Source organism: Pinus tabuliformis, chromosome 6, assembly GCF_031772625.1.
Source record: "Pinus tabuliformis cultivar Carrire ecotype Pingquan chromosome 6, CPIR1, whole genome shotgun sequence".
Lineage (NCBI taxonomy): Eukaryota > Viridiplantae > Streptophyta > Pinopsida > Pinales > Pinaceae > Pinus > Pinus tabuliformis.
This window is the reverse complement of record NC_142292.1, coordinates 1,856,911,956-1,856,936,852: the sequence shown is the minus strand read 5'-3', so window position 1 is coordinate 1,856,936,852 and position 24,897 is coordinate 1,856,911,956. Positions and strand designations below refer to the sequence as shown.

Genomic DNA, 24,897 nt, shown 5'->3' with positions numbered 1-24,897 from the left:
AAAGGGTCCCAAGTAAGCTACGCGAGCAACAACTGGAGGATGCTTTATCTCAATAGGCAAGTTGTTATACTACTTATTGAACCTCTTATTAAATTCTGAGATATCCTCCTTTGGCTTCTTCCTGATGGCATTGAACTCTATGAGGAGGTACTCATGATTTCTCTTCTCACCCCACTTTTGTGTGAAGGAGGTTTCAAGTTCCTCCCAAGTGGTGATGGAGGCATTTGGTAGGGCTTTAAACCATTTTCTGGCTTCTCCATCAAGGGACTATACAAAAAGTCTCAGGACCACATCCAATTGTTCTACATTTAGGTTCTCAACAAAAGCACAGAAGGCTTGAATGTGTTTCTGAGCAGAATTTTCATCTTCCCCATTAAACCTAGGCAGAATCTTTAAGTAGTCCTGGGGCATAACACTTAGGGGCTGAGGTAAATCAAGAGGTGCATACTTATTTAAAAAAAAGTTTGGAAGAGCCATCTGAATTAGTGGAGGGGGATTAAAATTTTCTTGAGGAACTGGGGTCAAGACCATAGTGGTTGGAGGGGAAGTAGGGTATGTCAAGATCTTAGGAGCCAATCCTGAATAATGACAAACAATGGGCTGAGAATTGGAGGAGGAAGCTGCAAAGGCTGGTGAGATGGTAGCATAGATAGGGGGAGTTTTCTCTTTCCATACTATCCTGAAAATTAATTTTTGAGGGTTAGATACAAATGGGGCTTTCTTTTGAGAGGTGTTTGAGCGAGTATGAGGCCTTTAAAAATATAGGGTGATGAATGATAATGAGAGGGGTGTGGAGTCACCAAGGTGATGTGAATGCAATCAAAACATACTTCGCACATGACAGGAAACAAGCACTCGCTGGAGGATTTTAAAGAGATCAACGAAGGCACATAGATTTACCTAGGAGATGACAGAAGTCATTAAATCAAAGGATGTGGGAAAGTTTCTGTTATTCTACCTTATGGTAATATCAAACAAATTTATAATGTAATGTATGTGTCTGGCATAACTAAGAACTTGACTTCTATATCTATGATTACAGATCAAGATTTGAAAGTTGAATTCTTTAAATCTAACTGTTACATTAAGGATCTGTTAGATGGAATGAAGACAATTGCTACAGGAATCCGAACAGGAGGACTATACAAGCTGGATGTGAGACCTACACCGGTTCGAGCATTGACAGCAGTGAGCCTGACTACAGAAGAGCTTTGGCACCAGAGATTTGGCCACATCAATTACAATAATTTGTTGTTACTACAGAGGAAAGAAATGGTAAGAGATCTTCCCATGCTAAAGCAAGGACATAATGATTGCGAGGCTTGTACTTTAGGAAAAATGCATAGGGAAGAATTCCTTGTTAGAGTAGAAAAGAAACAGAGGGATATACTGGAGTTAGTGCACACAGACCTTTGTGGTCCCATGCAGACAAAATCATTAGGAGGTGCAGTATATTTTCTACTTTTTATTGACGACTGTACGAAGTTTTCTTGGGTGTATTTCTTAAGTAAGAAGAGTCATACATTTGAATACTTTAAGTAGTTTAAAAATATGATTGAAAGACAAGCAAGGAAACATATAAAAAATCTCTGTTCTGATCAAGGGGGAGAATATAGGAAAGATGAGCTGATCAGATATTGTAAAGATCATGGAATTTTGCAGCAATTTACAGTACCCCATACTCCACAACAGAATGGAGTAACAGAAAGGAAGAACAAAACTCTGGCGGAATGTGTGATAAGTATGCTTAAAGGTAAGAATCTTTCAAATGGTTTTTGGGCTGAAGTAGTGAGTACTGCAGTTTACTTAAAAAATAGGAGTCCTACAAGAAGTCTTGAGTTTAAAACTCCTTTTGAAGCTTTGTATGGATATAAGCCTGCAGTAAAACACTTAAGAATATTTGGATGTAAAGAATTTGCCCACATACCCAAGGAAGATAGAAAGAAATTAGACTCAAATGCCATCAGATGCACTTTTATAGGGTATTGTTCGTCATATAAAGCATACAGATTATTTAATCGCTCTACTCACAAGATCTTTGTTAGTAGAGATGTTAAATTCCATGAGCAAGATAGTGAAGAAACTAATAAGCACTATGATGGATGGGACATTCCATACTTTGAAGAAGAGGATGCAAAGAACAATCAGGATCAACAACAAACAAAGGCAGAGGATGAATAGCAATAGCAGCAACTACAACAACAACAACAACAACAACAACAACAACAACAGTAGCGGGAAGAAATAAGGTTTGAAACCACTACCCCACCACTCAGGAGATCAGGTAGGAAAGCTCAAATACCTACAAGATATAGGGAAAATGCTTTTATAACTAGTATGATGAATGTTGTTGAACCATCTAGTTATAAAGAAGCAAATGAAAGTAATGAATGGAAAATAGCCATGGAACAGGAATATGATTCAATAATCAGAAACAACACTAGGGAATTGGTAGAACTCCCTAGAGGAAAACAGCTCATAGGTTGCAAATGGTTATATAAACCGAAAATCAATGCAGATGGAACTATAGAAAAACTGAAAGCTAGGTTGGTTGCAAAGGGGTACACACAAAAGGAGGGATAGATTATGAAGAAACCTTCGCCCCTGTAGCTAAATTGAATACCATTAGAATGTTAATTGCCTTAGCTACCAAAAAACGTTGGATGATGCACCAACTATATGTAAAGTCTGCATTTCTGAATGGAGAACTGAAAGAAGAGTTTTATTTAGAGCAACCAGAAGGGTTTGTCCAGAAGGGGAAAGAAAATTTAGTTTATAGGTTGAAGAAAGCACTCTATGGATTAAAACAAGCTCCCAAGTCATGATATGAGAAAATTGATTCATTTTTTCTACTAGCTGGCTATCATAGAAGTAAGATTGACCTTAATATTTACACCATGAAAGATGAACAAGGGTGCATAGTGCCGATTTCATTATATGTAGATGATTTGATAATTATAGGTGATGTTATATATCTAATTGATGAAATCAAGCAGCAAATGTCACAGATGTTTGAGATGAAGCATTTCGGTGAACTCATATACTGTTTAGGTCTCGATATCTAGAGAGATTCAGGTCAAACATTTCTGTCTCAAGCAAAGTATGTCAAAGGCCGGTTAGAGAAGTTTAGAACGAATCAGTGCAAGTCTGCACTAGTACCATTGCAGCATAACATCAAATTGCAGTGTCAGGATGGCTCAAAAGCGGCAGATGCAACACTTTACAAACATCTGGTTGGGATTCTGATCTACCTAACCACCACTAGACCTGATTCGGCTTATGCAGTCAGCGTGCTAAGCCAATTTATGTCTAAACCACTTGGAAGCCATTTGAATGCAGTGAAGAATGTTTTGAGGTATCTACAAGGTACTGTAGATTATGGAATTATTTACACTGACTCTTCTGATGTTATACTCGCAGGATTTGCGGATTCAGATTGGGCAGGAAATGAAGATGATCGTAGATCTATAACAGGATATGCATTCAGTCTTAGATCCGAGGTGATCACATGGAGTAGCAAAAAGCACAACAGAGTCTCCTTGTCCTCAGCAGAAGTAGAGTATCAAGCCATATGTGCAGCACCATGCGAGGCACTTTGGTTGCGGAGACTTCTCCAGGATATTGGGGAAGAACAGATAGCCACAACAACAATCAGATGTGACAATCAAAGTTCAATCAAGCTAGCCATCAATCCGGTGTTTCACAAAAACACGAAACATATTGATACTCAATTCCATTTTGTAAGGGAGAAAGTGCAATATAAAGAAATTCATCTGGAATATTGTAATACATGTGATAATGTTGCGGACATTTTCACTAAGCCCCTTGGAAAAGTTAAGTTTCAAATGTTTAGGGAGATGTTAGGCATATATGTGAACCCATTCTCCATTAAAGGGGAGTGTTGAAGATAATGGAGAATATCCTAGAATAGGTAGAGTTGGTTCACATAGCCTCAGGATAGGAATTAGTTTCTATTTCTTAGGATGTTGTTCTAACTTCCCTAAAACTATGTATTCTATTTAATGTGTAATGTTGATGAACAATGTAGAGCGTTCTGCAGAGCCAGATTCTCCTAGTTCAGACTCTCTTTCGTAGAGCTGACTAGTGGGTTTTATTTTCATTAATATAACCATTGCCATTTTTATCAATAGTTAAGTACAATAATCCATATGCTTTGTATATAATTATATTAATGTTCACGCAAATGTATTTTGATTCATAAAAATAGTATAGATTCATCTTAATTCCAGATCTATAAAACATCCCAATATATATACCTGTTTTTGTTTTAACTTTTCTAATTTCTAAATATTTAGTAAATATTAGATTAAAATAAATTTATACGACATCCCTTTATTGACTAGACTTCTCATAATATTTTATATTAAATCATAAATTAAATTAAATAAATTTATAAATAAAAATACATAAATACTTTCTAATATCATTCCCAAAATACTTAATAATAACATTCCACAAAGTACTTAATAATAAATCATAAGTTAAAATCAATACCTAAGACGTTATTCAAAGTTGATTCAGAAACATTAAACAACTTGTCTGACCTTTCACTTTAAAAATCTAAAACAAAAGTCCCTGTGAGTTTAAAATTCAAGTTCCTAAACAGGATGTCTCTTAAAAATTCAGGAAGATAATGTTTGCCAAGTTAATAAAAGGGCATACAAGAATCCCCAGAGTTTTATGTTTTGGCACTCAAACCATCTTAATTTGGATAAATAACACAGCCTCCCATCATAAAAGGGCAAAAAAAAAAATGCCCATATTGTTCTCAAACGAGAATGACATAACATTGTTTCACTGTGGAATATAATGTTTACTGCATTATGAAAGAGAACTATATCATAACTACTACATCCTAAATCAAAATGCAATGTAATTTGCAAAGCATTTCATTGTCAAACCTGTCAATTTCTCTTCCAACTCATAAAGATGTGCACACCGGTTCAAAGCTAGCCATTGTTCTACACCATTCAGCATTTGGACAATATCTTCTGCCATTCTGGCGTTGATCCTTCCCTAGATCTGGGCCTCTTTCACTCTCCTTCTCATGTTATAAACATAATTCTCCAAATTCGCTTTGGCAATACTCTTCTTCTTTACCTCTTCATCCTCCCTTCTGAATCTCTCGGCATCACCAATCATTCTCTCGATCTCCTCTGTGCTCAGCCGACTACCATCGTTCGTTATAGTAATGCAACTGCTTACCCCACTCCGCATCTCCCATGCTGACACCTTAAGAATTCCATCTGCGTCCACTTCAAAGACAACCGCAAGGCATGGCTCTCCACAATGCGCTGCCGGAATTCCCCTCAACTGAAATCTACCCAGCAAATTGTTGTCCGCAGTCATTGCTCTCTCGCCTTCATAGACACTAAAATGAACTTCTATCTGATTGTCACGCGCCGTAGAGTAATAAAGCCCCATTCGAGTTGGAATGGGAGTATTTCTCGGAATGACTACAGACATGACACCCCCTGTAACTTTGATTCCAAAGCTCAAAGGTGTGAATGTTAGAAACTGCTATTAGAAACAGCAAAAGGCTCATTGCTTTTTAACGTTAAAGCAGTTTCTAACCTTAATGTGACCTGATTAAAGCATTAAAGCATTAAAGCATTAAAGCATTAGATCTTAAGCGTTGAATTGGTATATGATGGACGTACCAGATTAGAGTTAAATAATATATAAAGGATTGGGTCCTCTCTCTCCCTGACAAGAGTTGCATTCTTCTCCATCAAGAAGCACATAAAGAAACAGGGCTAGAAGGAGAAACCGAATTCTGAGAAGAAGAGCTGGAGTGCAGAAGAAGTAGCAGCTGTCAGGAGACAGAAGACAGAAGATGGCAGCCATTACATCTTCCGCTGTTAGTCAAGGTATGTCATCTTACATAATAGATCATATTAAGTTTTGTTAGTGAAATATTTGGTATTGATGATCTTTGGGCTGTAAGTTAAGATTTTTACATTTGGTATCAGAGCCACTGATCAATAACTGAATATTTCCTATAATTGCAATTGATCTGTCCTGTGCTTTACTCATGTAATTGAGCGAGCACTGTTCTCTTGACGCGGTCTCATGTTATTTTAAAATCGGAGCCCTGAAGTCTTCATTTTGATGTTGATAGCTTGCGTGTTGTAGGCCGTCGGAATAAGTCCGAAGGTTAATTTCTTTGGTTTGAATTTTTTTTTACCAAGATCAAAACCTCACATGCTGGGATTTTGAGGGATAGAATACGCAGCGTGATCTAATGCTTTAGATTATGTTTCTTATGTGTGTAAATGGCGCCTGTGCGTACTTAACCAAAAGTTTATTGCAGTTACGATGGTTCTGATTACTTTGTCTCCATGGATTTATAATTAAAGTTTTTGGTCCTGCGCATGCAACCATTGAATGATGACAAGGCCCGTCCAGGTCACCTAGAAATTGCCGCATATATGAGTCTCCATGTGATATAGAAATTGCCGCATTTATCATTGTGTGTTCGCTGTAATGAATGTATTGCCGCATGTATGATTCTCACGATTTAAATATTATTGTGTGTTCGCTGTAATGAATGTATTAAATGCGGTGAATATAAATGCGGTGAATATAAGAAATACATTATCGAACTCAAGTAGTCAAATAATAGGTTGATAAGATTGGTTAAATTTCCAAAGGGCCACTTCAGTTGGCACAAAAGTCACGTCATGTATAGTCGAAGCCTTTGGTTATGTATCTTCTCTTATCTCTTATTGACTCCACCATTAATCGCTTAGTAGACAAATCCGTGTTTCTTTTTCTTAAAAATTGAAGAGATTTGGTTTGGTCGAAACATATTTGTTTCGATTCACATCCTTTGAGGGCAGGACCTGTTTGAAAGTATAGCAGAGAAATGGTTAATATGGATGCAACATACATGTGTTTGGATGGATTAAGTTTGTCTCATATAGTCGAATTTGTGCACTGTAAGAAGACTAACGATTAGCATATACAGCCGTTAGGCATTAAAGGCTGCCATGCTGTGTTTTGAAGCCTAGTTACAGAACCTCTCATTATACCTTGTTTGAAATTTGGGCATAAAAGTAATTTATTTGTGCACATGATATTTATGATCACCAAAGTGGTCAAAATCAGATGTTGTTTTGCATAAGGTATGTGTTATAAATTATTTATGCACATGAGATTTATGATTTTGTTAATCACCAAAGTGGTCAAAATCAGAATAATCATTTAGTGCATAAGTGACATAATGATTATTGATAGAAATTGCCAGTTATAATAATACCAATTAAGAACTGGCGTCACTAATGATAGAACCTGAGAACTTACCCAAAGGAAAGTCTTGTTCTATAACTAGTTGACATGATGAGGTTTAATAGATATTTTGATTAAATAGATATTGATCATCCAAAGATGTCAGTTCTATTTGATTGAATATATTTATTACCTGCTTATGTTTTGGTATTTAATTATGTTAAGTATAAGATAGTATCTACCCAAAGGAGTGCTATATTATACTATTATGTCTACATCTGAATCGCGTTAGTTATGAGCTTATAGTTATTTCATTTTTAATTTGCAGGAGTTACCATGAATACACATGCTTCATCTGTTACATTGTTCACTGGTGTTAATTTTTCTGAATGGAAAGAACAAGTCAATTTCCATTTAGGTATTCAGGATCTTGACTTGGCACTCCTTGTGGATAAGCCTGCTGCTCTTACAAGAGATAGTACTGAGGCAGAAAAATCACACCATAAAGCATGGGAACGCAGTAATAGATTGAGCCTTATGTTTATTAAGATGACTGTTGCTAACAACATCAAGTCAACAATTCCAAAAACAGAAAGTGCTAAGGAATATATGCAGTCTGTGGAAGAGCGTTTTCGTTCAGCTGATAAGTCACTCGCTGGTACTTTTATGGCAGAACTCACGACCATGAAGTTTGATGGGTTGCGAACTATTCAAGAGCACATTATAGAGATGACTAATATTGCAGCAAGGTTAAACTCCCTGGGACTTACAGTAGAGGATTCTTTTCTTGTCCAGTTCATCCTGAACTCGCTACCTTCTGAATATGGACCCTTTCAGATTAACTATAACACTATAAAGGATAAGTGGAATGTTAATGAATTGGCCAGTAGACTTGTTCAAGAAGAAGGACGTTTGAAAAATCAAGTGAATCACTCAGTAAGTTTTGTGAGTAATAAAGCTGGTAAAGAAAAGAAAGGAAAATCAAGTCATTTCAAGAAGGAAAAGGCCCCTGCTAAGAATGGGCAGGATGACGAAAAGAAGGAACTAAAGAGGGTTCAATGTCGTATTTGTAAAAAGAGACTTATCGTCTAATTCTAGAAAGTGGATATGTATTAAACTTATACAGTACCCTTTATGTACCTTCATTATCTAGAAACCTTATTTCCGCAAGTAAATTGGATATTTCTGGTTTTAGATGTATGATTGGATCTGGTTGTTTTGATTTATATAAGAATGTTGATAATGTTGGTTCTGGTATTCTAATTGATGGTTTATATAAATTGAAACTGAATGACACTTATACGAATTCCTTGTTGAATGTAGTAAATAATGTTGGATGAAAACGTAGCATGTTGAATGAAAATTCTGCTTTCTTGTGGCATAAATGACTAGGTTATATATCCAAAGAAAGAATGATGAGATTAGTAAGTAATGAAATTTTGTCAAATTTGGACTTTAGTGATCTAGAATTATGTGTGGATTGTATTAAAGGTAAACAAACCAAACATAATAACATAATAAGAAAGGAGCCACTAGAAGCAGCCAGCTTCTTGAACTAATGCACACTGAACTGCTTGAACTAATACACACTGATATTTGTGAATGTCCTTGAGACGTTTGTAAATGAAGTTGAGAGGCAATTAGAAACTGGTAATGCAAGACTCATTGAGAATGGTGAAGTCAGTGGCAGTACTAGAAGAGAAATAGTAGAAATAAAGGAAACAAGGGTAAATGTTACATTACCTAGAATAGTTCCTCCATCTACTATTACTCCAAATGTTGTTCCAGCTGTCGTATAACAGCATGATGATAATGAACAACATATAAATGAAGAAGTACTTCCTGAAGGAAATGACTTACATAATGCTGATATGCATGAACCACAACAAGTAGCATTAAGAAGACCTCAAAGAAATCGTAGGTCAGCTATTTCTAATGATTATGTGGTTTATATGCAAGAATCAGATTATGATATTGGAATCAATAAGGATCCAGTTTCGTTTTCACATGCTGTAGAAAGTAAAGAGTCAAAGGAATGGATTAATGCCATGAAAGAAGAACTGAAATCCATGCAACAGAATGAAGTTTGGGATCTCGTTGAGTTACCACATGGCTGTAAAAGAGTCGGATGCAAATGGGTTTTTAAAACCAAACACGACTCTAGTGGTAATATCGAACGGTATAAAGCTAGACTTGTTGCTAAGGGTTACACTCAAAAAGATGGTGTTGATTACAAGGAGACATTTTCTCCTGTTTCGAAAAAGGACTCACTAAGAATAATAATGGCATTAGTAGCTCATTATGATTTGGAGTTGCATCAAATGGATGTGAAAACAGCTTTTCTGAATGGAGATCTTGATGAGGATGTTTATATGGATCAACCTGAGGGTTTTTCTGTAGAAGGTAAAGAACAATTGGTGTGTAAACTTAAGAAGTCAATATATGGGCTTAAACAAGCATCCCGGCAGTGGTATATTAAGTTCAATACCATTATTACATCTTTTGGTTTTAAGGAAAATACGGTTGATCACTGTATATACCGAAAGATCAGTGGGAGCAAGTTTATTTATCTGGTCCTTTATGTTGATGACGTCTTGCTTGCTGCAAATAATTTAAGTATATTGCATGAGACTAAGGAATTTCTCTCAACGAAAGATTACATGCTCATCCATCGGAAGTGATTGGATATAGCGATTCAGATTTTGCTGGATGCATCGATACTAGAAAATCGACTTTTGGTTACCTGTTTATGTTTGCTCAAGGTGCCATATCATGGAAAAGTGCGAAACAGACTATCGTTGCTTCATCCACTATGGAGGCAGAATTTGTGGCATGTTATGAAGCCACAATTCATGCATTATGGTTGCGGAACTTTATTTCAGGACTTGCGGTTGTCGACACCATTAGCAAGCCGCTGAAAATTTATTGTGATAACTCTGCAGCAGTATTTTTCTCAAAGAACAACAAGTACTCTAAAGGTGCCAAACATATAGAACTGAAGTATCTTGTTGTGAAAGATGAGGTTCAGAAACAAAGAGTGTCAATCATGCACATCAGGACAGAACTTATGATTCCCTTTGACGAAAGGGTTACAACCAAGACAATTTAAGGAACATGTTCAAAGAATGGGTCTTGGTTGTATTAATGATAATTGATGTGTGACATTCTGAGCTCTTTTATGTGTTTCTGATATACAATTATGTGTCTCTTGTTTTAATGAAGTAGTACGTATTTTATGTAATTTTAAAACAAGAAAGAGTCTTATAAAGATATTATGTTTAATCATTATGATATAAGACATTATGTGGACCATTATGCTGTTTTATATAAATTATGAGTATGAATTGATGGATTGCTGGTATTGTAGTATATGGAAGGGAATGCATTGAATTAATAGTGCACAACCGCCATAACTCTCAGCAATTTATCATAGTATGATGTTCAACACTTAATATTATGAATAGTCGGGTCAAGTGGGAGAATGTTAGAAACTGCTATTAGAAACAGCAAAAGGCTCATTGCTTTTTAACGTTAAAGCAGTTTCTAACCTTAATGTGACCCGATTAAAGCATTAAAGCATTAAAGCATTAAAGCATTAGATCTTAAGCGTTGAATTGGTATATGATGGACGTACCAGATTAGAGTTAAATAATATATAAAGGATTGGGTCCTCTCTCTCCCTGACAAGAGTTGCATTCTTCTCCATCAAGAAGCACATAAAGAAACAGGGCTAGAAGGAGAAACCGAATTCTGAGAAGAAGAGCTGGAGTGCGAAGAAGTAGCAGCTGTCAGGAGACAGAAGACAGAAGATGGCAGCCATTACATCTTCCGCTGTTAGTCAAGGTATGCCATCTTACATAATAGATCATATTAAGTTTTGTTAGTGAAATATTTGGTATTGATGATCTTTGGGCTGTAAGTTAAGATTTTTATAGTGACTTCCTGAAGGACTAAGTAGATTCCTTCATTATTCAAGACAGCTGCCTGAACTGCAGCGCCATATGCAACAGCTTCATCAGGATTTAGGCTTTTGCAAAGTGTCTTTCCATGGAAGAAAATTTGGAGGAGTTCCTGCACCTTTGGAATGCGAGTAGAACCTCCGACTAATACAACTTCGTTAATTTGCTCTTTGCTCATCCTGGCGTCTTGGAGACATTGGTGGAGGATTAGCATGCACTTATCGAAGAAATCAGTATTGAGCTCTTCGAACTTGGGTCTTGTAATCTGCATGTGAAAATCTAGACCTCCATAGAGACAGTCGATATCAATCACTGTCTCTACCACTGAAGACAAATTTCTTTTTGCCCTTTCGCATTCTGCGCGGAGTCTCTGAAGGGCTTTGGCGCTTGTGGTTATGTCCTTTTTGTATTTTCTGTTGAAATTATCAACACAGTATTTGAGCATCCGATTGTCAAAATCTTTGCCACCCAAATGCGGGTTCCCTCCAACAGCCTTCACATCAAAATTTACCTGTCTCAACACTAACAATGGAAACATCGAAGGTACCTCCACCAAGGTCGAAAATCAAGATCGTCTTTCTTCCATAGGAGGAATAAACCTCATTATGAAACCCATAAGCTATAGCTGCAGCGGTTGGTTCATTAATGATTTTCATGACGTTAAGACCGGCAATGGTAGCCGCGTCTCTAGTAGCGTTCCTCTGAGAATCGCTAAAATAGGCCGGCACTGTGATCACCGCATTCTTGACATCAGAGTTTAGGTATGCTTCTGCTGTTGTCTTCATTTTTACTAATACCATCGAAGAGATCTCTTCGGCTGCAAACATCCTTCTCTCGCCCTTGTATTCAACTTGGATAACAGGCTTTCCATTGTGTCCGGCGACAACAGTGAAGGGCCATAGATGAGCGTCACTCTGCACAGAGGAATCAATGAATCGCCTTCCAATAAGTCTCTTGGCATCGAAGACGGTGTTGTGGGGATTATTTGCAATCTGAAATTTGGCAGCATCTCCAACAAACCTCTCAGAGGGAGTGAAGGCAACAATGGAAGGAGTTGTTCGGTTTCCATGATCATTAACAATAACCTCGGCTCTATCATGCTGCCAAACTGCTACACAGCTGTAAGTTGTTCCAAGATCAATGCCGATTGCTTTGCCTTTACTCATTTGCACGCACCTATGGGATTCAGTGGTTTGTATTATACCAAAGAACAAGTAATAATGACTGTGTTATCCCAAGAAAGAAAAAATAGCAATCCTTCAAACTAAGTCCCTACACATTGGCAAAACAAAACCATGAATAACAGATTTAAGATCTTGATGAAGAATGTTGGAATGTTAATTCCAACTGCAGGCAGCAGGCGGACGTGGGCAGCCGACTCAGCAGCCGTACCAACGCCCAAACCGCTGCACCCAAAACCGCCAGAACGAAACCGCAAACCACCTTGATGCATATCGAACCACCTTTGGTCACAAGGCAGTTTCCGTACACAAGAGCCCGATATAATATGGGGTAGATGCGTGGCTTTCCCCATAAGTAAGCCTACGTAATTTATCGGGCGCTAAAGTTCTGCACCAAAAGGTCTCCCGATATTCATCACCGCCGTCCGATTTGCTTCTTCATCCTCCGTCGTCAATCAACCAAACCTGCATTTGAACCGGCATTTAAAATCTTGAGTGGAGTGAATTGAAACTTCAGTTTGACCGCAGTTGTGTCACGGTAATTTAATTACTTCACAGGGGTTGGTAAATGGTTGATGAAGTTTTAATTTTATTACTTTTATATCAACGAGAGGTATGGGAATATATATATTATATGTGTTATATTTTGTTAAAAAAAAGGGCGTTGACCATATATGTTGAAAAACCCACGGTTGTAAATAATGTTTTTTATGCACGAAGGTATGGTGGATATTAATGATAGGTATGGTCATTATATCATTTTATATACGCAATGTAAAATTCATATGTATGTAGAGCTCGTGTGTAATTTTTTTTAATGTAGTTGACCATTGTAATATGAGAGCTCGAGGGGAACAAAACAGAATAGTGAAATGAACACACAGCAGTGCGAGTAAAGAGAACAGGGGAGCACAGGTGAAGTAGGGGAAGATATTGCACAGCAGTGCATAGATCTGTTTTTTTTTTTTAAATGTATTAGGTATGCATTGAAATGCAGGAGAAAAGAACGTACAGGTATTTTTTTGAAATGGTGAATGTAATGAAATTTTTACTGAGTATGTGTAAAAATAGTTTTACACCAGTAAAGTAAAAAAAGGGGTTTTACTGCAGTAAACCCAGCACAGTGAATTCTCAGGTGGAGACATAGTTTTGTTTTTGATGGGTGAAAGTAATTTTGGTGAATCCCTCTCAGCAAAGACGATGAATATGTATCAGAGTTGGCTAAATGTATTTTTGGTAAATCCCTCTGAGTGAAAGAGGATGAAGTTTGTATCAGACTTTATATTTTTAAGCAATAGAAATGTCTTTATGGCTGTGTAATGCACTGTTATGAGTATATTTGTTTTTAATAGCTTCCCTGTGCAAAGGTCCTGGAAGAAATGAAACAGAGCATTGGCTCTGTGGTGTTTATTTGTTTGGTTTTTGGTATTTTCCCATGAAAAATACCCAACAGTGGTATCAGAGCAGGCTTAGGCTCTTTAAAGGTGTTAAAGAAGTTGAAGGAAGGAGTTGTTGCAGCAGGAAATCTTCTCCAGCAGATTGAAGACTCAGCAAAAGGATTCAGGTATTTCTCAGATTAATTTTCTGTGTTATTGTCGAAGAAACAGTCAGCATTTTAAAAACACAGTAAAGTATTTTGGAGTATAGTTAAGAATGGCAAGGTCAAGGAAGAAAGTGTCCAAACCTTCTAAGGTTGTGTCTCCCTCTTCTATTAAAATAGAAGACGATCTATTTGAAAGCATTCTATTTGAGGCTTCAAAGTTTAATGGAAATTTTGATATGTGGGAAATAAAAATGAGGGTTGTCTTACAGTCTCAAGGGATTGAAATCTGGGAATCAGTGATTGATGATAGCAAGAAGGATAAAGAATCCAAGGAGTACAATGCAAAGGCAACAAAACTAATCTTGGATGGACTGCCTGATTCCGTGAAGAAGAATCTAGGGAAACATTCATCAGCAAAGGATATATGGGACAGACTGCATGACCTTCATGCAAAGGGAGCACTGACCATGACCAACAGTCAAGAAGAAAATTCTGAACCCATCATAGAAGCTGAATGTGAGAAGGTTGACCTCATCAAGCTTCAAGTAAAAGAAAAGGATGAAGAGCTTGCCAAGCTTAAGAAGGAGCTTGATCAATGCAAGAGGAAACATCATGAAGAAGTCATATCCATGACAAATCAGCTGAATGAAGCAAAGAAGCAGGAAGACGCCTTGTCAAGTCAACTTGAACAAAGGCACAAGAGAGTGAACAAGCTTGTAGAAGAGATTGGATAGTACAAGGTAGAGGTCTCCTCCTTTAAGTCTGAACTACAAGAAGCCAGGAAGCAGGCACAAGGAGCTGAAAAGAAAATGGAGAGCAGTCAAGCAGAAATCTCCAAAATGAAGTCAGATATAATCTCTCTTAAAATAGCAGCAGCTGAAGCTACTCGTAGCAAAGAAGAAAATGAGGAAGAACTTGCAAAGAAAAACAATGAGTGTGAAAGATTGGAAGAAGAGATTGTCCTCCTCAGGAAAAAGGTTGAAGGGATGAACAAAATCATGAAGAGCTCTCAAGCTTTGGATGACATGCTCAGCTATCACAGATCTCCATCTAATAAATCAGGACTTGGGTATGTAGGTGAACCCTCAAACAAGGATGAAGATGCTTTAAGCAAAGGAGATGTGAAGAAGCCAGAAAGAAGTTGTGAAGCTCCTAGTTCCAGCAAAGGCAAGGAGAAAAATGAAGGCTGCAATAGAAGAAATCGTGCTCCAAGAAGAAAACCAGCTCCAAGAAGAAATGTAGCTGATGTCAAAGAGGCAAGATGCAATGGTTATCATCAAAGGATCTCAAGGCAGCAAGGCTTCAGAAGTGCATCAAGAAAACCTCCATCTCCCAGGTACCAAAGTTCATTTTTGGGTTATTGTTATGCTTGCTCAAACTTTGGTCATATGGCAAAAGACTGTAGAGCATTTCATGGAGATAGATGTTATGGTCCTCGACAACCTCCAAGAAACAATTTTACAAGAAGAAATCATGAATTCTTATTCATGAATAATGTAGAATGTTTCAAGTGTCATAACATTGGGCATATGGCACGTGACTGTAACTTGAGATGGGCTGCTATGCAAACTAGACCCATGCAAAAGAAAAAAGTTACACAAGTATGGAGAAGGAAAGAAATACAGTCTGAAAGCCCCTTGAGCTCCCTAGTTGATCTAAGTTTCTTTTGAGAAAACCTTGCTGAAAGAAGATAAAGCATATACTAAAGGGGAGCTTGTAATTTTTTTTTGCTGAACTGTATTAACAATCACTCTTTGATGAAGACCTTTTCATAAGGGAAAGATATGAAGTTAAATCTGCCATAGAAGCAGAGAAGAAAAGTATGCAAAGCAAGAAGACCCTCACAGCAGTGGGAAGACAGAACATAAAACAGCAGTTTGGAAATTTTTTTTGGAGCACATGCATTGAAATGCATAGCAATGGAATGTAGTTTTCCTTTTATGTAATATGAGAGAATATACTCACAGCGGAGTGAGTATAATACACAGCAGATGGAAATGTTTTGTATTAGGAATGAAAATGCAAAGCAGTGAGAAGAAAATGAGAAGAAGGCAAAATGTAGCAGAGCGTAGATGCCCAGTGGCTGAGAATGCAATGAAATTTTTCACACAGCAGTGAAAAATGTAATATTTTTTTTGTATGCAATGCAACATGCACAGAAATGCCTAAAGAAAAACAGGGGCAGCGTATATTTTTAATGCACATGGGATGAATGAGAATGTGTATGGTAGCAGAAAAACGAAAGGAATTGCACAGCAGTGCATTGTGTAAATAAAAAAAATGAAGACGAAGATTGTGTGAAGCAAGGGTGTAAAAAGGAACAGGGGCAGCCACAGTGCAAATTGCAGAGGCAACGCAGCAGCAAATAAAAACCCAGGGATGACAGAGTCTATGGTTATGAGTATGGACAGAAGTGCATAAGAAAAGGCAGCAGCGTGATGGCAAGAAGGAGAAGCACAGTAGTGCGAAGAAAATGAAACCAGAACTAAGAGAGAATGAAGAAATGTGTTTTTGCATAGCAATGCAGAGTTTGAAAAGAAATGTAAGTGAAGTGCAGAAACACAACAGCAAGTGTAGACACAGCAGTGTGGGGTAGACGCAACAAAGAAGATGGCACAACCGTGCAGCAGAGAACATGCAGCAGCATCAAAGAACAATGTAATGAGTATGCACAACATTGCAATGAATGTTTTGTTTTGAAACTGCATCTAAAGCAGTGTTTGGCAGTAATCTCTCCATGAGAGGAAGTGAAGTTCTTAGTGAATCCCTCTGTTAAAGAGGAAGGTGCTTTACAGCACAGTGTCATGGTAAATCCCTCTATTAAGAGGAAGATGCTTTTTAGCATACACATGGTAAATCCCTCTATCAAGAGGATGATGCTTTTCAGCATAGTCACAGGTGAATCCCTCTGTCATGAGGAAGGTGCTCTTCAGCACATTGTTATGGTGAATCCCTCTGTCAAGAGGAAGGTGCTCTTCAGCACATTGTTATGGTGAATCCCTCTGTCATGAGGAAGGTGCTCTTAAGCACAATTTCAGGTTAATCCCTCTATTAAGAGGAAGACTATTTTGTTGTGTGTGGAACTGCATCAGAAGCAGTTGGTGAATCCCTCTATGTGAGGAAGATGTATTTGTAACAGTAGTGTTGGTGAATCCCTCTATGTGAGGAAGTGTTTGGGTATGATTGAATGCCCAACAGTTGAAATTAAAGGGGAGTGTTGGAATGTTAATTCCAACTGCAGGCAGCAGGCGGACGTGGGCAGCCGACTCAGCAGCCGTACCAACGCCCAAACCGCTGCACCCAAAACCGCCAGAACGAAACCGCAAACCACCTTGATGCATATCGGACCGCCTTTGGTCACAAGGCAGTTTCCGTACACAAGAGCCCGATATAATATGGGGCAGATGCGTGGCTTTCCCCATACGTAAGCAAACGTAATTTATCGGGCGCTAAAGTCCTGCAGCAAAAGGTCTCCCGATATTCATCACCGCCGTCCGATTTGCTTCTTCATCCTCCGCCGTCAATCAACCAAACCTGCATTTGAACCAGCATTTAAAACCTTGCGTGGAGTGAATTGAAACTTCAGTTTGACCGCAGTTGTGTCAGGGTAATTTAATGACTTCACAGGGGTTGGTAAATGGTTGATGAAGTTTTAATTTTATTATTTTTATATCAACGAGAGGTATGGGCATATATATATTATATGTGTTATATTTTGTTAAAAAAAAGGGCGTTGACCATATATGTTGAAAAACCCACGGTTGTAAATAATGTTTTTTATGCACGAAGGTATGGTGGATATTAATGACAGGTATGGTCATTATATCATTTTATATACGCAATGTAAAATTCATATGTATGTAGAGCTCGTGTGTAATTTTTTTTATGTAGTTGACCATTGTAATATGAGAGCTCGAGGGGAGCAAAACAAAATAGTGAAATGAACGCACAGCAGTGCGAGTAAAGAGAACAGGGGAGCGCACGTGAAGCAGGGGAAGATATTGCACAGCAGTGCATAGATCTGTTTTTTTTTTTTAATGTATTGGGTATGCATTGAAATGCAGGAGAAAAGAACGCACAGGTATTTTTTTTGAAATGGTGAATGTAATGAAATTTTTACTGAGTATGTGTAAAAATAGTTTTACACCAGTAAAGTAAAAAAAGGGGTTTTACTGCAGTAAACCCAGCACAGTGAATTCTCAGGTGGAGACATAGTTTTGTTTTTGATGGGTGAAAGTAATTTTGGTGAATCCCTCTCAGCAAAGAGGATGAATATGTATCAGAGTTGGCTGAATGTATTTTTGGTAAATCCCTCTGAGTGAAAGAGGATGAAGTTTGTATCAGGCTTTATATTTTAATCAATAGAAATGTTTTATGGCTGTGTAATGGACTGTTATGAGTATATTTGTTTTTAATAGCTTCCCTGTGCAAAGGTCCTGGAAGAAATGAAACAGAGCATTGGCTCTGTGGTGTTTGTTTGTTTGGTTTTTGGTATTTTCCCATGAAAAATACCCAACAAAGAAACCCTACCGAATAACTTCAGCGAATATGTTTAACAGGAATATGAAGAAATCTCACGGAAGATATAGCAATCGGCCCGATGGAGTCGCTGATCGGTGCATGATAGGAGGTGATCTCGGCCGGTTCCACTCCAATGAAGTCACCTGTTCCCTCTGGTGCCGAATCTAACTGAATCTGGAACGGGTATCGGGTAATCATAGGAGTAAAAAGTTGAACAAGAGACCTTACCGATTCCCCTTCTCTTTTATGAATCGAAAAAATACAAAAATAAAACTCCAAACCAACTTCATTGACAAATCGTGGTCTCTATTATTTTTTTTTTAACCATTACCAGCGTTCACACGAGGGCTACCCATAAACACTCCGCAGAAACCTATAAGTCCCTGCCTGCCCCAAGAAATATCCATGATAATTCCCTACAATCCCATACGACGGGCAATAAATACCCGTGATTCCAAAATGCGGTATTACAGATTTATGCATCATTCACCGAGAAGGTGCTCCATATTCCAGCGCGCGTATACAATGATTGGGCGTTGTCTTGGTTGGAAATATTAATCCCAACCACCGCTTTATGTACACTCACAAACACAAACACCATGTTTTTCTAGTTAGCTGAAAGCACTGAAGTCAGAGGGAGAAGTACAGTGCTGACTATTCTGCAACATAGCAGAGAGTTTAAGGCAATTAATGAAGTTTGATAAATAACTATTGGCAAGCATTCAGTTGGTCATTGTTGCTTACACTCCATAACACTTGCATGTTCAGAAAACTATTTACTATGTAAAATTATCCACACTCTATAACACTTGCAATTTCAGAAAACCATTTATTATGTAAAATCACCCATGATGTTTATTAATTATTTGTTCTATCATGTATTAATGTCAAATTTGTAGGTTGAAATAAATATGGATTTAAAAGTCATTTGTAAGGTAGGGAAACTTAGAGAGTGAGAGAGGGTGGCGTGTGAAAACCAATTTTATGGAGTTTTACACACATTTATTCCGCAACACATTTAAGTCTTTTGTGTTTTCACTTGGAGTTGTAGCCTCCATTTATCACGCTAATGTATTTTCCTATGTTTTATATTATAATCAAAAGTATGTTATGTTGCGATGTGGTCTTAAGCCTTCATGAGTAGATTTACCTCAACCATTTGCTTTTACTCTGCTTTACTCTGTGTGTGTCAGTGAGTGAATTTTGTGTTTTATTAAGTCTCTGTGTAATTGCCATTTCCTTCCCGCAAGTGAACTTTGCCACAAGAGCAAGACTCGTCTCCTCTGCCCCGTAAAATAATTTTTTCCTAACATGGTATAAAAACAAGGTGTTTTTACTAGCAACTAAAATTGTTTCGAGGGAAGGAAGTTTTTTTTTCACATCATGCACAAGCTTAACTAATCCTCAGATACCTCAATTTAATGGCAAAAATTATGATTATTGGGATTATACAATGAAGGCCCTGTTTTCGTCTCAAGACATTTGGGATTTGGTGGAGAATGGTTTTCAAGAACCAGGAGATGCAGCAATATACAATGCTTTATTTCAAGCAGGAAGAGATTTGTTAAGGGACAATAGGGAGAAGGATGCAAAAGCTCTCTTCTACATTTTTCAAGCAGTTCATGAAAGTATTTCCCCAAGGATTGCAACAGCAACAAAGTCCAAGCAATCATGGGACACTCTTCAGGCAGCCTACCAAGGCATGGCAAAACTCAAGACAACAATGCTGCAAATGTTGAGAAGAGATTTTGAAACACTTTGTTTGAAAGAGTTTGAGAATGTGGACTCATTTTTACACATGTAATTAGGTTGGTTACTCAAATCAGGTCTCATGGTGAGACACTTGAGGAAAGGAGAATAGTTGAGAAAGTCTTGAAAAGTTTTCGAGCAAGGTTTGATGCCATAGTTGTGGCCATAGAAGAGACAAAGGATCTCTCACAGTTCTCAGTGGATGAGCTTCATGCATCACTAATTTCTCATGAACATAGGCTAAATAGAGCAACAAGCTCCTCATTGGAGCATGCCTTCAAGACACAAGTTTTATTTGGTCAAGGTAGAGGTAGAGGAAGATCGTATGCTAGAGGAAGAGGAAGAAGCCCACACAGAGGTGGAAGAAGCAACCCTTCAAGCTTAAGTTGAAGGGGCAGCAATCAAAATCCAATTCAAGGCCTAAGCCAAAATCAAGCACAAGGTAATAGGTATGATAAATCGCAAGTTCAATGTCATTATTGTAAGAAGTATGGTCATTATGAAAATGAATGTAGAAAGAAGCAATGTGATATTAGTAACAAACCAAGTGTAAATTTCACAAAAGAAAATCAAAACCATGATAGCATGTTTTTAGCTTCTAATGTAGCACAAGAAAAACAAAGTGATATATGGTATCTAGAATCAGGGTGTAGCAACCACATGTAAGGGAACACAGAAATGTTTTTCAATCTAGATGAAAGTGTGAAATATGAAGTGACATTAGGGACTGATAGAAAGTCTCTGTCATGGGAAAATGAAGAGTTAATATCCTAACAAAGAAGGGGGACAAGAAGCACATCTCAAATGTTTACTTTGTCCCCAGTCTAAAGCATAACCTCATAAATGTTGGACAACTCATGCAAAAGGGCTACAATGTCTTTTTCAAAAATGATGAGTGCACAATTTTGGATAGGCCTCCACGCAAATAGTTGATTTCAAAGGTTTAGATGACAAACAATAGAATGTTTCCCCTAAAGATAAGATCAAATTTGAAAGAAGAACGTTCACAAGCACAACTATCAATGAACTCACAAGAGGATGGAAGAAAAGATGTAGTTGTCACATGAGTAAACTATCAAGCAGAGGTCGAAGATGAAAATTGGTTATGGCATTTGAGATTTGGACATCTCAACTTTGGAGGTTTGAATTTGATGAATAGGAAAGGCATGGTGAAGGGTTTGTCACTCATAGAAAAACTGAACAACCTATGTGAAGGATGTATCTTGGGCAAGAAACATAGAGAGACATTTCCAGCAGGAAAGTCAGTAAGGGAAAAGGCGCCTTTGGAGATTGTCCACTCAGATTTATGTGGACCAATGCAGACACCATCAATTGGTGGCAGCCACTATCTATTGACCTTCATAGATGACTAAACAAGGAAGACATGGATCTATATCCTAAAACAAAAAAGTGAAGTGTTTGAGTGGTTTCGCCAATACAAGGCTCTTGTTGAGAAGCAAAGAAGACACTACATCAAAGTCCTTAGGACTGATGGAGGTGGAAAATACATCTCAAATGACTTCCTTCGATTTTGCAGGGAGCATGGAATTCACAATAAATTTACAACAAGATATACATCTCAGCAAAATGGTGTGGTAGAAAGGAAGAAAGGACCATTATGGAATTGGCAAGGAATATGTTGAAGGCAAAGCATTTGCCAAATGATTATTGGGCCGAAGTTGTCACATGTGCAGCATATATCTTGAATAGATGTCTAACCAACAATGTCCAAAATGTAGTTCCTAAAGAGGCATGGAGTGGAAGAAAGCATAGTGTCACTCACATGAGAGTCTTTGGTTGTGTGGCATATGCACATGTCCTGGACGAGTTGAAGAAGAAGTTGGACAAGAAGGGGGAGAAATGCATATTTGTTGGATATAGTGATGAATCCAAAGCGTACAAGCTCTACAATCCATCAACCAAGAAGTTCATAATCAACAGAGATGTGCAGCTCATAGAAGAAGAAACATGGGATGGAAGTTTAGAGAAGACAGTCAATGTGAAAGTAAGTATACCACATGAAGACAAAGAGGAATTGACAACAACAAGAAATTCTTCAATAGTGACTCCCTCTACTCCTATTCAAGTGCAACAAAGCAAGCAGCAAGTAACACCATCAACAAATAATAGGACAACATCGCGCAATTAGGCAAGTGTTTCTCCATGCACGTTGCAAAGCATAACACCAAGTGACATGTCAAGCCCGTCTTCAACAAGCACAAGAAGACCAAAATTTAGAAATTTAAATGAGATTTATGAGCATGATGAAGTTGATAGTAGTGTTGATCTGAATTCCTTATTTGCATTTTTTTGTCATGTAGATGACCCAATCCATTTTGAAGATGCAGTCAAAGAAGAAAAATGGGTTGCGGCAATGCAGGAAGAAATAGAAGCAATAGAAAGGAATGACACATGCGAGTTAGTGAAACTTCCAAAAGGAAAATATGTCATTGGAGTGAAGTGGGTTTATAAGACCAAGAGCAATGTCGACGACAAGATTGAAAGGCATAAAGAGAGGCTAGTTGTCAAAAGATACAAGTAGCAGCATGAAAGATATTATGAGGAGATGTTCGCACCAATCACGAGGATAGAGACAGTGCGTACATTTGTGGCAATTGTCGCGCAACATAAATGGAAAGTGTAACAAATGGACGTAAAATCAATGTTCTTGAATGGAGTTCTAAAAGAGGAAGTGTATGTTGCGCAACCGCTTGGTTATGACATAGAACACCACAAAGATAAAGTGTATCGGTTGAGAAAAGATCTTTATGGGGTGAAGCAAGCATTGTGTGCATGGTATAGCATAATAGATTCTTACTTGTTGGACAATGGTTTCGACAAATGTGACGGTGAACCTACTCTCTACATCAAAGAGAGCGATGTTAAGATTCTTATTGTTGTCCTATATGTAGATGATTTGATTTTTACAATCGGTGATGATTTCCTCATCGTTGATTTCAAACAAGTCATGAAGAATGAATTTGAAATGAGTGACTTGGGGTTGTTAAGGTATTTTTTGGGCATAGAAATGAAGAAAAACGAAAATGGCATTTTTATCTCTCAAGAAAAGTATGTAACAGACATTTTGGAGAGGTTTAAAATGTAGAACAGAAAGCTTGCACCAACTCCAACTATCATGGGGTTGAAGTTGAGCAAAGAAGATTGCAGCAGCAATGTCAATCCGACATTATACAAAAGCATGATAGGAAGCTTGATATATTTGACCGCTAGTAGGGCAGACATAATGTATGCAGTGAGTTTGGTGTCAAGGTTCATGGAGACACCCAAGGAAACACATCGGCAAGCACCGAAAATGATTATAATGTATGTCAATGGGACAAAACAGTATGGTGTTTTGTACACTGTGTTAGCACCTAAATTTTCCTTAGGCTGAAGGAAGGCAAAATTCAGGGTAACCACAAAACACGCTCAGTCTGGTAGCTAGCCCTACCAGAACAGGAGAGGGCTCCCTCCGAGTCACGCTCAGCGAATAAGTAAACGGAATGGTCTGAAATGACTAACAATGAAATATTGATCTTAGGCTAGTAAGTAAATATGGATACAAGAAGCAATTTTTATGAATGACTGAGTTTCTGGGATGGTATGGGACCAACGGATAGCAATGAGCAGAGAATTTAATACAAAGGCACAGATTACTTCGTGAGGGAAGACAGGCGGAAAGTCTAGCAATTTAGTTTGAAATAACGCAGAATGGAGGAATTGCTTAGGAGGGTGAAAAGGGCATAAGTACATGAATCCTTTTCAACAGAAGAAGAACACTGAACATGAAATTTTCCCACAGGCAGAGCAATAAAAATGAATTCTACCTTATCTAACTTAGAAAATTTCATTGAAATGAATATGAAATGAACTGTGAAACATTACGAAATAAATATGAAACATAAGAGACAAACTTGCTACACTCAAAACCACATGAATCTCATGAAATAGAGCCGCTGCCTTTCATTAATCCTCTGTCAAAATATACAATGAAGAACTGAGTTTCTCTCCCACAGTCTCCCAGAAATTACAAGCCAACCAACCCTTTGCAAATAGTTTGCATACAATATATAGAATGTGCCATGAAGAGATATAACGCCCAAGGGTTGTGGAGTTACTCGAATCATTACAAAATGGAGGTGGAAAACCAACCATTAGCTATAGGTGCAGCGTTACAAAAATGACAAATGGCTTGGGTGACTGCTCGCCTTCCTTTGCCACTTAGATAGGAGCCCACCTTTAGTGAAAATGCTTTTTAAACATTGCCTTAGTTGCCAAGAAAAATATAGTGTAAATGAGCGGGCCCACTTGGAGAAAGTCGCGAATCGAAATTTCACGAAACGGGCGTGATTTTGGCCTTTTTCTCTATATGCGCCTCGCCCAAATCTATATGCGTCGTGCCAATTTGGAGGCAATTTTGAGGTACCTGCAGGAGTCCAAAATGTGCCCAAGTGTTCTTGTTGGAAAGCCTGGCCTGTGTACTTTCCAACCCAAGTGGAATTTCTGAATTTGGTGCTCATTTGCCCCTCCAAATCTTCATTCTCCCAAGACTACTTTCTGTGTGTCAAAATAGGGGCAGAGAGGTCATTTTTGAGTGTTTTTGACCTCCTGGAGACTCAAATCATGCCCAAATTTCTTGTCCAAGCACCAGTAGTTGTGATCTTGCATGCTGAATCCAAAAATGTAAACCATT

At 37.9% G+C, this 24,897-nt stretch overlaps 1 pseudogene; it reads right to left on the bottom strand.

Moving 5' to 3' along the window:
• Positions 1 to 5,037: 5,037 nt before the first annotated feature.
• LOC149266471 (heat shock cognate 70 kDa protein-like) lies at positions 5,038 to 12,376 on the bottom strand (annotated as a pseudogene).
• Between the last annotated feature and the right edge of the window lie 12,521 nt (positions 12,377 to 24,897).